Genomic DNA, 16,106 nt, shown 5'->3' on the forward strand with positions numbered 1-16,106 from the left:
CCACCTGCAGTTTCTTGGATTCACGCCTTGATTTGTGTCAACTGACTCACTGACTTTTTATCAAGGTGTTCAAATATGCAGTGCCTTCATTAACTACCCAAGCTTTCTGTCTCATTATGTGAGCCAGAAATGTCCTCTAAGCTGTCATTGAACAGCAGTCATTACTCCTGAGCTTCTGTAGTTCTGTGGATGAGGGTGAGGGTGGCAATTGATTTATCAGTATTTTAATAGATACTTGACCTGTGAGTTGATATAACGTTTCAGTCAGTGGTGGCAGAGGGCAAATTGTCCAATTTTGTGAACACAATGGACTAACACAGGTGCTTTAGTTTTTCCTAACTACCTGAGAGTTGTTACAATTTTCTGTTGCTTCACATTTACTAAGCTTACTAGTTAAGAAATCCCTGGTGTTTCAAGTTACGGTTAATATCAATGAAAATCTAATAGCTTAATAGCACTCTGTTACTCATGAAGTACTACCAGATGAATTTATGATGAAATGAACGAAAATAAAATCATATAGCTTACATGCACATATCAATATCCTTTTTTAAAAAATAATTTAGCAAGAAGATGTTTAACTCATGCAAGAGTATTATTTTACTGTTCAGATGACTTCTGTTCAAGTCACTCAACATGATTTTAAATATATTATAGGTTAAACCATACAGGTTAAATAAAAGTTGAAAATTATATTGTGCTATTTTTACAAAAAAATTACGTAGATCAGAAGTAAGCAACTTTATAAAAGAGCAAGATGAACTCTCACAGACCGAGGTGAGGCTGACTGGTTTGTAGTTCCCCAGATACTCGCTGTTGTGGAGACAGTAAGGACCTTTGCTTTCTTCTAGATCTCTGCCAGGTCTAGCAATTCATCTCCCCTTGCTGGTTTCTTGATTATCTGTGTCAAGAAGTTGTTGGCAATGCACTTCAGAAACCTCCTGTATGACTTATGCTCTGCTGCATTGTCCCTCCAGCACACATTGGGCTGGGTCAGTTCTCTCAAGAACACAAAGGCCTCTGAGTGTGAGGCTTCTTCCAGTTGTCTGAAGAAGGCCTCACCTGTTTCTTCTTTCTCATCAAGACATTTTGTAGCAGACTTGTATCACAAGGTTTCCCACTTTGGTCTGCACACTAGTTTGGGTGGCTCATCACCCAATCAAGGAAAGAGGTCCATAAATCCTACTGCCCTTTTACATGATGGGCAACACTCCCTTCTCACCTTCCCAGTCTGTGCTTCCTAAAGAGCTTGCATCTATGTATGGCAATACTTCAGCTGCTGCGTACAAAGTTCTTAGTGTTTACATCAGCCTTCATGCTTTGTCTGCCAGCTTGGTCCACTGCTTCCTCATTGAATTGTTGGCCTTTCTTTGTCTCCTTTCTTTTTTGTAGCTGAATGCTCTCTGCTTGAGGTTGCCTAGCCTAATTATAAAGATATTTTTCCCTGGTTAGGTGGGTCCCTTCTCTTCCAAGCAATCCTCAAAAAGCTTCACAAGGTCATAAAAATTAAAACTCTGTTGCCAGCACTAAATGTGCAACCAGCTTTTGACTTTCAAGATCCACCCACTCTTCCCCAAGCCCTTCCCGTTCACTAGCAAGACCAAGCAGAAACCACCAGGCACCAAGCCCGTCTTCCTCATTCCCTGGAGATTTGTGGTCAGTCCTTATGAGCTCCTGTTCTCCTGACCATATTGCTAGAGCCCACATGGAGAAGAAATGGGGAATAATAGTCTGTCCAACTGACAGGCTGGACAAACCTTATCAGCCTACCCATGATGTCCTGGACCATGGAGCATGCAGCAAATGTCCCCTGTTAGCAGACAGAGTCATCAGAGCATGGAATTATTAGTAAAATTAAGGTTTTACATCTGAAAATTAAGGTTTATATGAAAAACGTAGCAGTGTTCACCCATTGAGGAAAAGCATGAAATCAAAAGGAGCTCTGAGGACGGGACACAGCTGCAGCAGGCATGCAAGGAATCCACTAACACGGCAACTCCCTGCAATGTACCATAGAGGACGGAACGGAGTGGAGACTCCGTGGCCCTGCTCCGTGATGATAAAGCGGGAAGAAATGGTCCTCTAGAACTGATAAGCAGCTCATCTGGCCCCCTGAGCCAACAGGTTTTCGAAACCTTGCCCATAGTGCAATCCTCTTATGAACTTTGCTTGTTTTAATATCATTTTAATACCAAAACACACCTCCGGTCCCGAAGGCTACCCGCCTCTGAAGTGAGTCCACCCCTCTTTAAGTCTGCGCTCTTGATTTTTCGTAAACTATACCTTTAAATGTGAAGTGAGATAATTTTACACCAATCCTGATAAAAAGTACGTATGACTACAGTCACTCAAACTCCACCTTAAATGTGGAAAGGATATAAAAACAGCCAGGGTAATGGGGGATTTTCAGAGAAGAACATAACATCGTGGATTTCCAGGGAAGAAGAAGATAGCACCGTGAGCATGTCAAGGCAAACTCCACCTCAGACTGCCTCCGACAGCTGGGACTGGCCGACGGGCTGAGCCTTGCTTCGCCCCCCTTGGGATGCCTTGGGTGAGACTTCAGCTAAGCGCTTTTCTTGGGTATAGTTACTCCCTAATATTTATAGCCAGGCTGTATTATTTATAAACTTTTCACACATTTTATATTTGCATGTGCTTTCTTGCAGACAGTCACTATCACTGGCAATTCAAAAAACCTATATACCTATTGCACAAATTAAACTGCACTGTTTCAGTAGCCCGTTGTCACAGTTTCTCACTGAACTCGACCAAATGCGACCGTGCTAGTTCATGAGCACGACTGGACTGAAGGTGCAGACTGCTATTAGTTTATCCAGAATTGTGGTATTTTAATGTACATATTAAAAGCAACTGGACTGGTAGTGGCAAATTGGACATCACTCAGAATTTAAACCTAGCCGCACCTAGCCTCTCACTCCGGTGAAGAGGGTTAGAACACAAGGGGGTTTATTTTCTGCCAAATTAAAGCGACACAGAACAACGTCTGTCCCTGCATCAGGGAATGTCCCACCACCATTTTTGCATTATCCTGCCAGTGCTGCCACAGGTCACAGACACAGGCAGGTTAAAGGCTTTGTTGTGCAGAAGTCCCTGCCCTCAAATGTGCTGGGGCCCTGAAGCTGCTCTGTGGGTCATGGGAGCAGGTGGTGCAGCAAGAGTCATCCTGGTGCCAGAGTTCACTATGTCCCAGCCTTTGCCACCCTGGTCATCTCCATTTCCCAGTCCGAAAAGCACAGGTGCTGCCTGCCCCTCCTTGGTGCAGCTGGAGGTTCAGGTTCTTGTAGCGTAGTGTCTTGAGATACTTTAAGTCCGTCTCCTTCTAGTAATCGCTGATGCTGTATAGTCTGCTGGCTTCCTCATGCAACTCCATTACTCACGTTGCAGACCCTCTACCAGTGCATGCCTCCTGCAAGTGCTGAGACCATTGCCTGTGGTCCCAGTGAGAGATCCCAAAGGTCACTGAAACACGCGATCTGCACAGCTACAACCTCCCATGGGCTCTCATTCTGGGTAAATGCTTCTGATTAGCTTGGGGACTGCCAGGGACCCTGCACCCCAGTGCATGCCCACCATTGCTTAGCGTACAATCTCTGTCCTCAGGAGAACTTCTGCTTCCACTTCGGCACAAAATGTTGCCTCTAGGGGCTGACTCTGTTAGCTGAAGTCTAAAATAGTGTGAATTATAGTAGAATTCACTGTTATGAAGCTGCAGCATATTGACTAAAGACTGCAAAACACTCAAAATATAGCCTTACAAATGTCTGATGTTGTGATTGAAAAAATACTTGGATTCAGGGGCAAATTTTTGGTGCTAGAAACCACAGGTCTTTAATTTTTTCCTTGATATGTAGAAGGACAGTCTTCTAGAATATTGTTGCATTTATCTCTGTATTCAAGTGGTATGTTAGACAATGCATTTTATGTGGCCTTCTGGAAACTTCGAAAATGTGTAGTGACAGAAAACAGAAAAATAAATTAATGGTGAATTAATGTAGCTTAATATATTTCAATTCCAGAATAACCTAGGCATCAAAGATATTAATAAACAGTCTCTTTGAATCTTTGGACTTGTGTTTGAAGAACTCAGAAACAAAGACTACCTAGAAAATGTGGGTTTGAGGAAATTCAGAAGACAGAAATAAAGCCTTAGAGTAGTCATTGCAATGATTCATGTAGCCAAGACAAAAAAAGTCTTACAATGAATTCAGAGTCAGTTCCTTCCCATAGGGTTTTGTTGCTGAAATGAAACTTTAGCCAATGAACAGGTTAGTAAGACTTTCTGAAGGTAAGTATAAAAAACTAGGAAATGAATGAAGTGCTGAAAGAGCTATAAAACCATGGAAGGGAAAATGTTCTAATGGTAAACTAATTTTTAAAAAGACATTCCCAGAAGTTCAAAAACTTGGAAGGAAGAAGCTAAAATGAGGTTCCACGTGAGGGTGTAGTTCCGCAGACCAGGGGTTTCAATGACCTCTGGGATCACTCGTTTGGACTATGAACGTCATGAGGTTGCACAAGGCCAACTGCAAGGTCCTGCATCTGGGTCGGCGTAACCCCTGCCATCAATGAGGACTGAGGGATGAAGGGATTGAGAGCAGCCCTGCTGAGAAGGACTCAGGGGTACTAGTGGATGAAAAGCTGGACATGAGACAGCAATGTGTGCTCGCAGCCCAAAAGGCCAACCGTATCCTGGGCTGCATCAAGAGAAGCGTGGCCAGCAGTTCGAGGGAGGTGATTCTGCCTCTCTGCTCTGCTCTGGTGAGACCCTACCTAGACTCCTGTGTCCATCTCTGGAGGCCTCAGCATAACAAGGACATGGACCTATTGGAGCGGGTCCAGAGGAGGGCCACAAAAATTATCCAAGGGCTGGAGGACCTCTCTTATGAGGAAAGGCTGAGAGAGTTGGGCTTGTTCAGCCTGGAGAAGAGAAGGCTGTGGGGAGACCTGATTGCAGCCTTTCAGTACTTAAAAGGAGCCTATAGGAAAGAGAAGGAGTATCTTTTTAGCAAGGCTTGTTGTGACAGAATGAGGAGTGATGGTTTTAAACTAAGGAAAGGTAGATTTAGACTGGCTATAAGGGAGAGATTTTGTACAGTGAGGGTGATGAAACACTGGATCTGGTTGCCCAGAGAGGTAGTGGAGTCCCCATCCCTGGAAACATTCAAGGCCGGGTTGGGTGGCACTCTGAGCAACCTGTTCTAGTTGAAGATGTCCATGCTTACTGCTGGGAAATTACACTGTTGGGTAAATGACCTCTAAAATTCCCTTCTAACCCAATGCATTCTAATGTTCTATGATTCTATAAAATATTCATTGTGAATTAATATAAAAGTATTTGCACAAAAAAAAGATCCTCAGACAGTCATGTGTATGCTGTCAGAGACATTCAGCAATGGTTGCTGTCTAGTCCTCTGTGCCTAATAGTAACCAGACATCATGAACACACCCCTGCAGTTGTCTACAAAGCCTCTTTTTCTATATAGAGATCTATCACTATGTTGAAGAAATTCAGTCACAGATAAAAAAATGCAACTCACATGAACCCAGAGTAAGTCAAGAAATGTTTGCAGTTTGGCTGGTAACATTTTGCCTGTACACCCTCAGAAGACAAAACATATAGAATTTGTTGAATACTTGGGGAATTATCCAGCTCTTGGAAAAATATTCATTTGCAATGAATGGAAGAACATAGATGCAAACAACTCAACATGCAAATAGTAAGAGTGCATACTAAATAATTATGTAGCAGTCTTACTTTATGCTGACACTTCATTGGAATATACTCCATATTTGTCCTCTATAATTAAAAAACAAAAACCAACAAACCTCCAAAGACAGAAGCATGTTTATTGGTATGAATTTGACTCTACCTTTTCCGGTTTACATTTCCATTACTAAAAGAGACAAGGGAGTTCACATTCTGCAAATCATGGAAGACACATTAGAGTGTTTTTATGAAAAATGCTATGAAAAAGACCCGCAAAACAATTAGCTGTAAATCAAAATGTGACCAGATTGTGTTAGAAGAACAGATGATGCAACTGGCTTTTCATTTCTGGGGTCTTAGATTTAGTATCCTAAATCACAAGTATAGATGAGCTATTTAGTCAGATCCTAGCATTCATCTGTTTTGCCATAAGTTCATCTGGAGCTATTTAAACCTAAGCCCTGAAATGAGGTATGAGAGTCTGACATTAATAATCACATGCAATTATTTATGTGATGCTAGCTAACCCTCAAAATCCTGGTCTTAATTTGGGAATTAGTCAGTCTTCCATTTATTTTAAAAATTCAGTCATGGGTATATAACTTCTATGTTTTGGGCACTGTGGTATTGCCAGATTAATGATACTACCTCTCCAGCCTACAAAGCCTCTAGCCTTCTGTGGAAGAGACATTTAGAGACGGGATAGGATACACTTGATTCCAGTACACTGAGATTCATTTAAAGGCTGAAATACTGCCATAATATAGACATTTTGAGTTTGTTATGTATTGTGTACCTTAATTTACATTAGAATTTTCCATGTTAAGCCAAAGAAAACTAAATGTTTTCAGTAGAGGCAACTGCTAGAATTGTATCATTACTGCCAAATAATATATTTTCAAACTCTTTTAAGCCAGCATTTATTAAATTCAGTTCTGATATTGAATGTTTATACCTATTCCACTGCAGCTTTATTGGCATATTTATGACTTAGGATACCTGGGACAAGTTTTCACTGATCTTATTGTAGAAACTCCTATTAAGGCCTCCCTGTAGAGAAATGATTGTAGCTACTGAGGTAAAATGTGAAGACACTGCTTTGAAAATACTCCATTGCATTTGCAGATTCTGCACAGTGTTATTTTCTGAGATTTGCAGCTGAAAAACAGATTTCAAAATCTAGCCTAGAGCCTGTAAACCACAATAACATTCAGGGAAAATATCTTCTGTTGGAAATCTAGAAAACAGCACTTTTGAATTGATTAGTTAATTACTTCATCCACCCACAAATGAACATACTACTCTTCAGTACACCTAGTCACAAATGCAGTGCAAACCAGCCCTTCCCATAGAACTCCAAGATAAGAGCTCCAAGAGTTTTCAATGAATGTCTCCCCAGAATATCAATAAAATCAAATTTTGTTCTATGTGTACCATACATACTACAAAAAGTAATGCATTTACACATACAATTTTTTTCTGTGCAAATGTCTTTTAAAATTCCATGGAAAACATGCTCACAAATTGCAGTATTAGGAATATTTGCCTTTATCAAATTTGAACTTGAATTCCAGAAGAAATAAACTTAAAAAACCAGACCTCCTCTATATCAAAGTAATGTTGTTTAAAGGAATGGTTGGAGTCAGAGGTTCTTGCCTTATACAGAGGCAAGACACAATTAAGCAAACTAATTTAAAAAAGCAAAATAATTCTGCTTTGTCGAGAATCAAAAACCGTTCCTGGCTCCTCCTGAGCTGCTTCTGAAAAACCAATGCTGTTACCTCTGATCTGACAAAACAGAATACTAGGCATCAGGCTTCCTTTGAGAAGTTGTTGACCTCCGTGTAGGCCACGTGGTTTTAATAATGGTGTAAACATAGCAGGATTAAGCTCCTCTGAAAAGCAAAATCCCTTCTCACCCTCTGAAGACCTTGGGTAAATGCCAAAGCAACAAATGTAGGCAAAGTGTTGTGTCAAGCAGATAAAAAAATAGCAGCTGAAAACTAGTGTTAGTGCAGTAGCCTAACACGAAACAAGTGTGTGGAAGTTTGGCCAAAGATTTATTGTTATCAGTCAAAGCAGATAGTCCTAATTATATATACATCAGTAAAGTGACGGTTCTTATTCCTTTGACAGCACTTTCCTGTATATTAAATATAGAAAGACAGATTTCCATTGAGTAGAATTATTTACACAAGCTATCACAACTCTCCCACTGACTGCAAAGAGAGGAGATACTAGAACAAGTACCGTGCTTTTTTACAGATTGCTTATCGTGCCTTTACTAATACAATCTTCAATCTTGTTCTCTTGGTAATTATTTGAAGAGGTATCATGCTGGCAACCAGTTAATTCTGGAAAAACGGACAATACTGCATATCTTCTTTTTTCATATTAATTAAAAACCCCAGATAATTGGAGTAAAAATTGCATGTATATAGAATAAATATACATATAATTCCCACACAAAAACTCATATGAACTTAGGCAACATTTGCTTTTTGCACTTGATTTTGGAACCTAGTTACATCACTATAAGAGCTATTTTAAACAGACAAATGGGTTACAACTCACTAAAGACTTGGGGTCACAGAGTAAGACTGAAATCTTCTGGAATGCATGTCTTACTTGACTAGAGGAAAAGAAGCAGTGGGAAAATTTCCAAAGCAAAAAAAAAGAAAACCCCACACTACACCCAAATCAAAAAGAAATCTGCATTAACAAACAATGCAACAATGAACACAGAGTACAAAAAACAGGTGTCTGCCTTCAGCTGTTCCTAGAAGGAATGTGGGGACCCAGACGGAGGCCCCATGCAAGAACGCGGGTGTCCAGGTCTCTGGCTTCAGGGAGTGCCTGAGCCTGGCGCTCGTACCGGTGGACAGCAGAGACAACTGCTGTGTTCGGTGTGAGCAGGTGAATGACCTGCTCAGCCTGGTGGTAGAGCTGAAGGAGGAAGTGGAGAGGCTGAGGAGCATCCGGGAGTGTGAGAGGGAGATTGACTGGTGGAGCCCTCACCCTGCCCTCCCTGAGGCAGAGGCAGCAGGAGGCTGCGCCACAAAAAGCAAAGGACCCCCTACCCTCTTGCCACCGAGCAGAAAGAGGGGACCTAAGAGATGGGGGGGAATGGAAACAGGTTTCTGCTCAGGGTGGCAAGCGAATCCCCTCCTGGCCTCACTCACCTTCCCTGTTGCCCTTAAGCAACAGATACGGGGCTCTGGAATGTGAGGGACTGGCCACAGAGGATGTGGGTGAAGGTGAAGCTCCATCCAGGGGGGTGCCTAGAATGAGTCACTCAGCCCCACGTATTACCTCTGCCTCGGCTAAGAAAAAAAGGAGGGTCATTGTCATAGGTGATTCCATTCTGAGGTGAACAGAGGGCCCGATATGCCGACCCGACCCATCCCACAGGGAAGTCTGCTGCCTCCCTGGGGCCCGGGTTAGGGATGTTGCGAAGAAACTCCCTGGTCTGGTGCAGCCTTCTGATTATTACCCCCTCTTGGTAACGCAGGTTGGCGGGGACAAGATAGCAGAAAGAAGTCCCAAGGCCATCAAAAGGGACTTGAGGGCACTGGGGCGACTGGTTGCGGGATCAAGGGCACAAGTGGTGTTTTCCTTCATCCCATCAGTGGCAGTGAACAGCACTGAAAGGGGCAGGAAAACTCAGCTGGTTAACAGGTGGCTCAGGGACTGGTGCCATTGGTCAAATTTTGGTTTCTTTGATCACGGGGAGGTATATACAGCACCGGGCCTGCTGGCGACAGATGGAGTGCAGCTATCTCAAAGACGAAAAAGGATTCTTGGCCACAAGCTGGCGGGGCTCATTGAGAGGGATTTAAACTAGGTTTGAAGGGGGAAGGGGTCATAGACCACCTCACTAAGGATGAGCCAAGGCTTGGCGTGTCAGGGTCAGGGGTGAGATTGCCAGCCCACCTCAAGTGTGTCTACACCAATGCACGTAGCATGGGCAATAAACAGGAGGAGCTGGAAGCCATTATACAGCAGGATGACTACGACTTGGTCGCCATCACAGAAACGTGGTGGGACAACTCGCATGACTGGCATGCTGTCATGGATGGCTACAGACACTTTAGGAAAGACAGGCCAACAAGGAGAGGTGGTGGAGTTGCTCTATATGTGAAGGAGCAACTGGAAAGCATTGAGCTTGGCCTGTGGGCAGATGAAGAACTAGCTGAGAGCTTATGGGTTAGACTTAAGGGACAGGCTCATAAGGGTGACATTACGGTGGGTGTGTACTACAGGCGACCTGACCAGGAGGGGAAAGTTGATGAGGCCTTCTACAGGCAGCTGTAAGCAGCCTCACAGTCACAGGCCCTGGTTCTCATGGGGGGCTTCAACCACCCTGACATCAGCTGGGAAGACCATACAGCTAGGCAGGTGCAATCCAGGAGGTTCTTGCAGAGCATTGATGATAACTTTCTGATGCAAGTGGTGGAGGAACCAACAAGGAAAGGCGCTCTCCTGGACCTTGTATTAACAAACAAGGAGGGACTGGTGGAGGATGTGAAGGTCGGAGGTAGACTCCGCTGCAGTGACCATGAAATGGTCGAGTTCAGGATCCTGCGTGGAGAAAGCAGGGCGATAAGCAGGATCAAAACCTTGGACCTCAGGAGGGCTAACTTTGGCTTCTTCAAGGAGCTACTGGGAGGAATCCCATGGGCCAGCGTTCTTGAAGTCATGGGGGTCCAAGAGTGCTGGTCGCTGTTTGAAAGTCACTTCCTCCATGCTCAGGAGCAATACATCCCCCTGAGAAAAAAATCTAGCAAAGGAGGCAGAAGACCTGCATGGTTGAACAAGGAGCTTCTAGCGGAGCTCAGGAGGAAAAGAAAGGTTCATGGAATGTGGAAAGAGGGGCAGGCCACTTGGGAAGAGTACAGGAATGTAGTGAGAGCATGCAGGGATGCAACAAGGAAGAGCAAAGCCCACCTGGAATTGAAGCTGGCAAGGGGTGTCAAAATCAAGAAGGGCTTCTTCAACTACATCAGCAGCAAAAGGAAGACTAGGGACAATGTGGGGCCGCTGCTGAATGAGGCGGGTGTCCTGGTGATGTAGGAAGCAGAGAAGGCAGAGCTACTGAATGCCTTCTTTGCTTCAGTCTTCAGTGCCAAGGCAGGCCCTCAGGAATCCCACACCCCGGAGGTAAGAGAAGAAGCCCACAGAGAGGATGACTTTCTCTTGGTCGAGGAGGACTGCGTGAGGGGTTGCTTAAGCGATCTAAACGCCCACAAATCCATGGGCCCCAATGGAATGCACCCACGAGTGCTGATGGAGCTGGCGGATGTCATTGCTGAGCCACTCTCCATCATCTCTGAGAGGCCCTGGAGGACAAGAGAGGTGCCCGAGGACTGGAGAAAGGCCAATGTCACTCCAATCTTCAAAAAGGGCAAGAAAGAGGACCTAGGGAACTACATTCCTGTCAGCCTCACCTCCATCCTGGGAAAGGTGGTGAAGCAGATTATCCGGGAGGTCATCAACAAGCAAGTGGAAGAAAAGAAGGTTATCAGGAGTAGTCAGCATGGATTCACCAAGGGGAAATCATGCTTGACCAATCTGATAGCTTTCTGCGACGAAATGACTGGCTGGGTAGATGAAGGGAGAGCCGTGGATGTTGTCTACCTTGACTTCAGCAAGGCTTTCGACACAGTCTCCCATAACATCCTCCTAGGGAAGCTGAGGAAGTGTGGGCTGGATGAGTGGTTAGTGAGGTGGATTGAGAACTGGCTGAATGGCAGAACTCAGAGGGTTGTCGTCAGCGGCGCTGAGTCTAGTTGGAGGCTGGTAACTAGTGGTGTCCCCCAGGGGTCAGTACTGGGCCCAGTCTTGTTTAACTTCCTCATCAATGACCTGGATGAAGAGTAAGAATGTACCCTCAGCAAGTCTGCTGATGACACCAAACTGGGAGGAGTGTTAGATACACCAGAAGGCGGTGCTGCCGTTCAGCGTGACCTGGATAGGCTGGAAAGTTGGGCAGAGAGGAATCTTATGAGGTTCAACAAAGGCAAATGAAGGGTCCTGCACCTGGGGAGGAACAACTCCATGCACCAGTACAGGCTTGGGGTGGACCTGCTGGAGAGCAGCAATGTGGAGAGGAACCTGGGTGTCCTGGTGGACAATAGGTTGACCATGAGCCAGTAGTGTGCCCTGGCTGCCAAGAAGTCCAATGGGATCCTGGGATGCATTAAGAGGAGTGTGGCCAGCAGGACGAGGGAGGTTCTCCTTCCCCTCTACACTGCCCTAGTGAGGCCTCATCTGGAGTACTGTGTCCAGTTCTGGGCTCCCCAGTTCAAGAAAGTTGAGGAGCTACTGGAAAGTGTCCAGCGGAGGGTACGAGGATGGTGAGGGGACTGGAACATCTCTCCTATGAGGAAAGGCTGAGGAAGCTGGGCTTGTTCAGCCTGGAGAAGGCTGCGAGGGGACCTTATAAATGCTTATAAATATCTGATGGGTGGCTGTCAGGAGGATGGGGTCAAGCTCTTTTCAGTGGTGCCCAGTGACAGGACAAGGGGCAATGGGCACAAACTGAAGCATAGGAAGTTCTGTCTGAACATGAGGAAGAATTTCTTCCCTCTGAGGGTGACGGAGCCCTGGAACAGGCCGCCCATGGAGTTTGTGGAGCCTCCTTCTCTGGAGATATTCAAGACCCGCCTGGACGCTGTGCTGTGCAGCCTGCTGTAGGCGACCCTGCTTTGGCAGGAGGGTTGCTAGATGACCCACAGAGGTCCCTTCCAACTCCTACCATTCTGTGATTCTGTGATTCTCTGTGGTACGTCAGAGAACAAGATAAATTTCTGCAAACTTTTTTAAAAATGATGCTTGAAAGCAAATAAAGCAAAAATGTTTTCTTTAAGCTACTGTCTTCAGCGGGACTCATGACCTCTGAACGGCAAGTTATCACTTTATATACTGTCCTTTGGTCATTTTTAACAAGTTTTTAAAAAATTTCCTCTTCAATCCTGAATTTGTAGTAAATTTTGTTGCAGATCCAACGCTTCGTTCCATGTCAATCTAGGGTTCTCGGTACTTAAAAAAAACTAAGAAAACCCCTCTTCAAAACAAAGAAACAAGTAAATGGGGACACTGTGTGTCATCATTATTTCAGTCATTTATTCTAAACCTTAAGAGTGGCATTTCATATATGGAACTGACACCGACTGGCCAAATGATCACTGTCTGTTGGGAGTTTAGAACTGAATAACTATGCAGTTGGTTGCTACTCCAAATTTGAACAAACTGGAGATTAACACCCAGCAATTTTTCCTTGCAGAAAAGTGAAGAAACACTGATGATAGTCTAGGATTGCAATTCAAAGGCCAATGTTATATTCTTTAAGAATATAATACGACTATATTCGATAGTCTTTGTTGAGGTTTAGATTCATGAAAGGTTACTGTTACACAGACAATAGAACGCCTTCTTCTGTTGCACTAAAAATGGGAATGCTCAGTCAACCAGATGATTTGCCAGTTCTTTGCTAATTTAGTCATAAATACATTGTTCTTGTAAAAAGAACAGATATATGACATTGATTTCATTTTGAAAGTATTAAAACCATGTAAGATTTTTAGAAATTGTCTGTAGAAATTTTAATCGAAATACTTAAGTGCTACTTTACCACAGCAACTACCACTACTTCTTGTTACAGATGTGTATTTTCTTGAACACCAAGAAGCAACAGGCAAGGGAATGACACAAATCTGAGTATTCCAGGCAATTTTTTTATGAACAGCAAAAGCTACACCTATACTTAACCATGGGATAAGACTGCCTGACTCTCTGAATTATGCCTTCAGGACAATAAAGAACCTCTCTAATACTCATCCCCATAGAGTTCTTAATTAAGGCAAATGACTCTTACCAGTAGGAAATTTATGATCATGTTTTGGTACATATTTGGCATGAGTTTCACCGTGTAGGAGGCTTACAAATGTATCTAACCATGGTGCTGAATTATTTTGGAAAATAGTGTGCCTTAGTTTTAGAGATTATTGGTTAAAAGTTTATTTCCCTTTTCAGAAAAAAACAAGCCTTAGAGAAAATTGTGCAGCCATGACTGATCAATTCAAGTGAACTAATTTTTTTATTACAGAAGCGGTAGAAGCTTTCACTAACAAAGTAGTACATCTTTGTGCCGAGGAAGTCCAGGTGCTATTTGCTCATATTCTGATAAGAACAGAAAGAGGAGGAAGAGAAAGAAGAAATGAAGGCAGGAGGAAAGGGAGGAAGCCAGAAAGTCAGGAAAGGAAGGAAGGAAGATTAGTGATCAGAAAACTTACTATAATGCTCACACAAAAGTGGGGTGAATTAAAATCAGACAGATTTGACTTGAAGTTCTCAATAGTTAATCAATATGACAGAAGAACATGTACTTCTAATGCAAAACCTGAGAAGATGAAGACATCCTCCAGAATAATCTGTTAGATTTTCAATCTGACCAGGCACTTTACGTTGTTTGTTTCCCTTTGTTCTTTTCTTCTGTCTTCTGCTCTTACCCCTTTTATTTCTGATGAGAAAACTGACATCGTTGTCAGTTTTCAGCTTTTGTCCCTACACCACTTGCACTCTCACCCATGCTGTTTTTCTCTTCTCCTTCTCTGCCTGAATAAATTGCCAAGAGGAACACCTCAGGTTGATGAATAACAGGATTCTGGTACGACAATGAGCTGTGCTGTATAAAACCTCTCATAAAAATATCACTGTCTGTTTTACAATCCATTAGATTATTATTTCTAAAGATTGTTGTTCTGTCCTGGATTCAGCCATGACAGCGTTAATTTTCACCAGAAGCCAGTAGGCGACACAGCCAGGCGGACTGACCGAAACTGGCCAGACAGAACAGGGTATTTGATACCATGGGACGTCATGCTGGGTTCCTGGTGGGGAAGCTGGGTGGAGGAAAGTCAGTAGTGACTCGGGAGTGTGCGGGGCACCAGGTGGTGAGAGTTGCTCTATGCATTTTGCTGTTTGTTTTGTGTGTTCTCCTTATCTGTATTGTTGTTGTTACTGTTCGCTTTGTTTGCTGTTCTGTTAAACTGCCCTTATCCTGACCCACTAGTTTTTTGCCTTTTTCTTACTGTTCTTCTCCCCACCCCCGTGGGGAGAGGGGCGACAGAGCAACCGCGTGGTCCTTTGTTGCCAGCCGGGGCCAAACTATAACAATTTCTTAAACCACTGATGGTTAGAAACCTTCACATTTTCCAGCTTATACGTTCTTCATGGGACAATCACGTCTTTGTACTTCTGCACTAACAACTTTTGCTTTTCCTTTAAACTCAGTATTTCTACAGAAACCATTGAGACTTTTTTTTCCTCCAAGATACAAGAGATAAGCTCTTTGAGTCTCTTCTTTCAATGAAATTTTCCTGCACTTTTTAAACTAATCTCTCAACAGGTCTTTTTCTAAGACTCTGCCCAGAGTTCTAGCTGAACTTCCTACCAGCACCAACAGAACTGCAATAGTCCCCTATTCCTTCCAGTGTAATTTATGTTTGCCTGTTCTTTAGCTGCAACAGTAATGTTGTGATATTTGACTAATAAAGATGTCTTTTTCTTTTCAATCTTTTTCTTGTTCATAGGACTCTAAGAAGGAAATTCCTGCACTTTTCTTCCTCACTGCTTGTCTAGCAAACTATTGTTAGGCTGCCTTTTTTTTGAATGAGATCAGGAGTCCGTTCTATACATGGTCTTGAACCACAAACAACATCAATCAAGATTTCCATGTAATTCCTGTCAGGTTAACTGTTTAACCATGATATAATGAGCCCTGTTATGTCATGGCAACCTCTAGCATGGAGATGTTAGGGCTTCCCAAGAGAGTTTTTCTATTTTTTATAAAAGAAACAAACCAGCACATTTTGCTCAAGCCTTAACATCAAAAATGTCTGCATCTGCCTCCTGTGTGAACCTCCAGCCACCAGCAACAAAAATATCCCAAAAAGGAAAGCACATGTATATGGCCTGAGGCAGACACACACAAAAGAGAAAAAAATCTGTCTGAAGCTTAAAGTCTGGAAACTAGCTGAGCAGAAACACCGTACAGTAATACAGGCATAACAACAGACATCAAGATATTGTGGTGTTAAACAGAAGTAATCACTCATATACAGCTTTGGACATCTCAGTTGCCTGAAACAGGTTCTGTTCAAGTTGTAAAGAAGATACTTGCAAGTTTGGTACGTAAGTCTGTCTGTCTCAGTAAGACAGAATGCACCGTTTACAGCTTATTAGTATCTGTTGCTTACAATTTGAAAGTGAAAAAGTGAGTCCATGACTTCATATTTTGATGACTTCATACTTGCGAAGCCAGTGAAAAAGACTTTATATTAGGTTTGTCAGGGAGTAATGATCAAAGCATGAC

The 16,106-nt window shown here is 43.3% G+C and overlaps 1 protein-coding gene across 35 annotated transcripts in view; it reads right to left on the reverse strand.

Annotated features, from left to right (window-relative positions):
- PTPRD (protein tyrosine phosphatase receptor type D) overlaps nucleotides 1-16,106 on the reverse strand; it is a 1,391,241-nt gene that overhangs the window by 646,481 nt on the left and 728,654 nt on the right. The window lies entirely within an intron of this gene.

Source organism: Opisthocomus hoazin, chromosome Z (assembly GCF_030867145.1).
Source record: "Opisthocomus hoazin isolate bOpiHoa1 chromosome Z, bOpiHoa1.hap1, whole genome shotgun sequence".
Taxonomy (NCBI): domain Eukaryota; kingdom Metazoa; phylum Chordata; class Aves; order Opisthocomiformes; family Opisthocomidae; genus Opisthocomus; species Opisthocomus hoazin.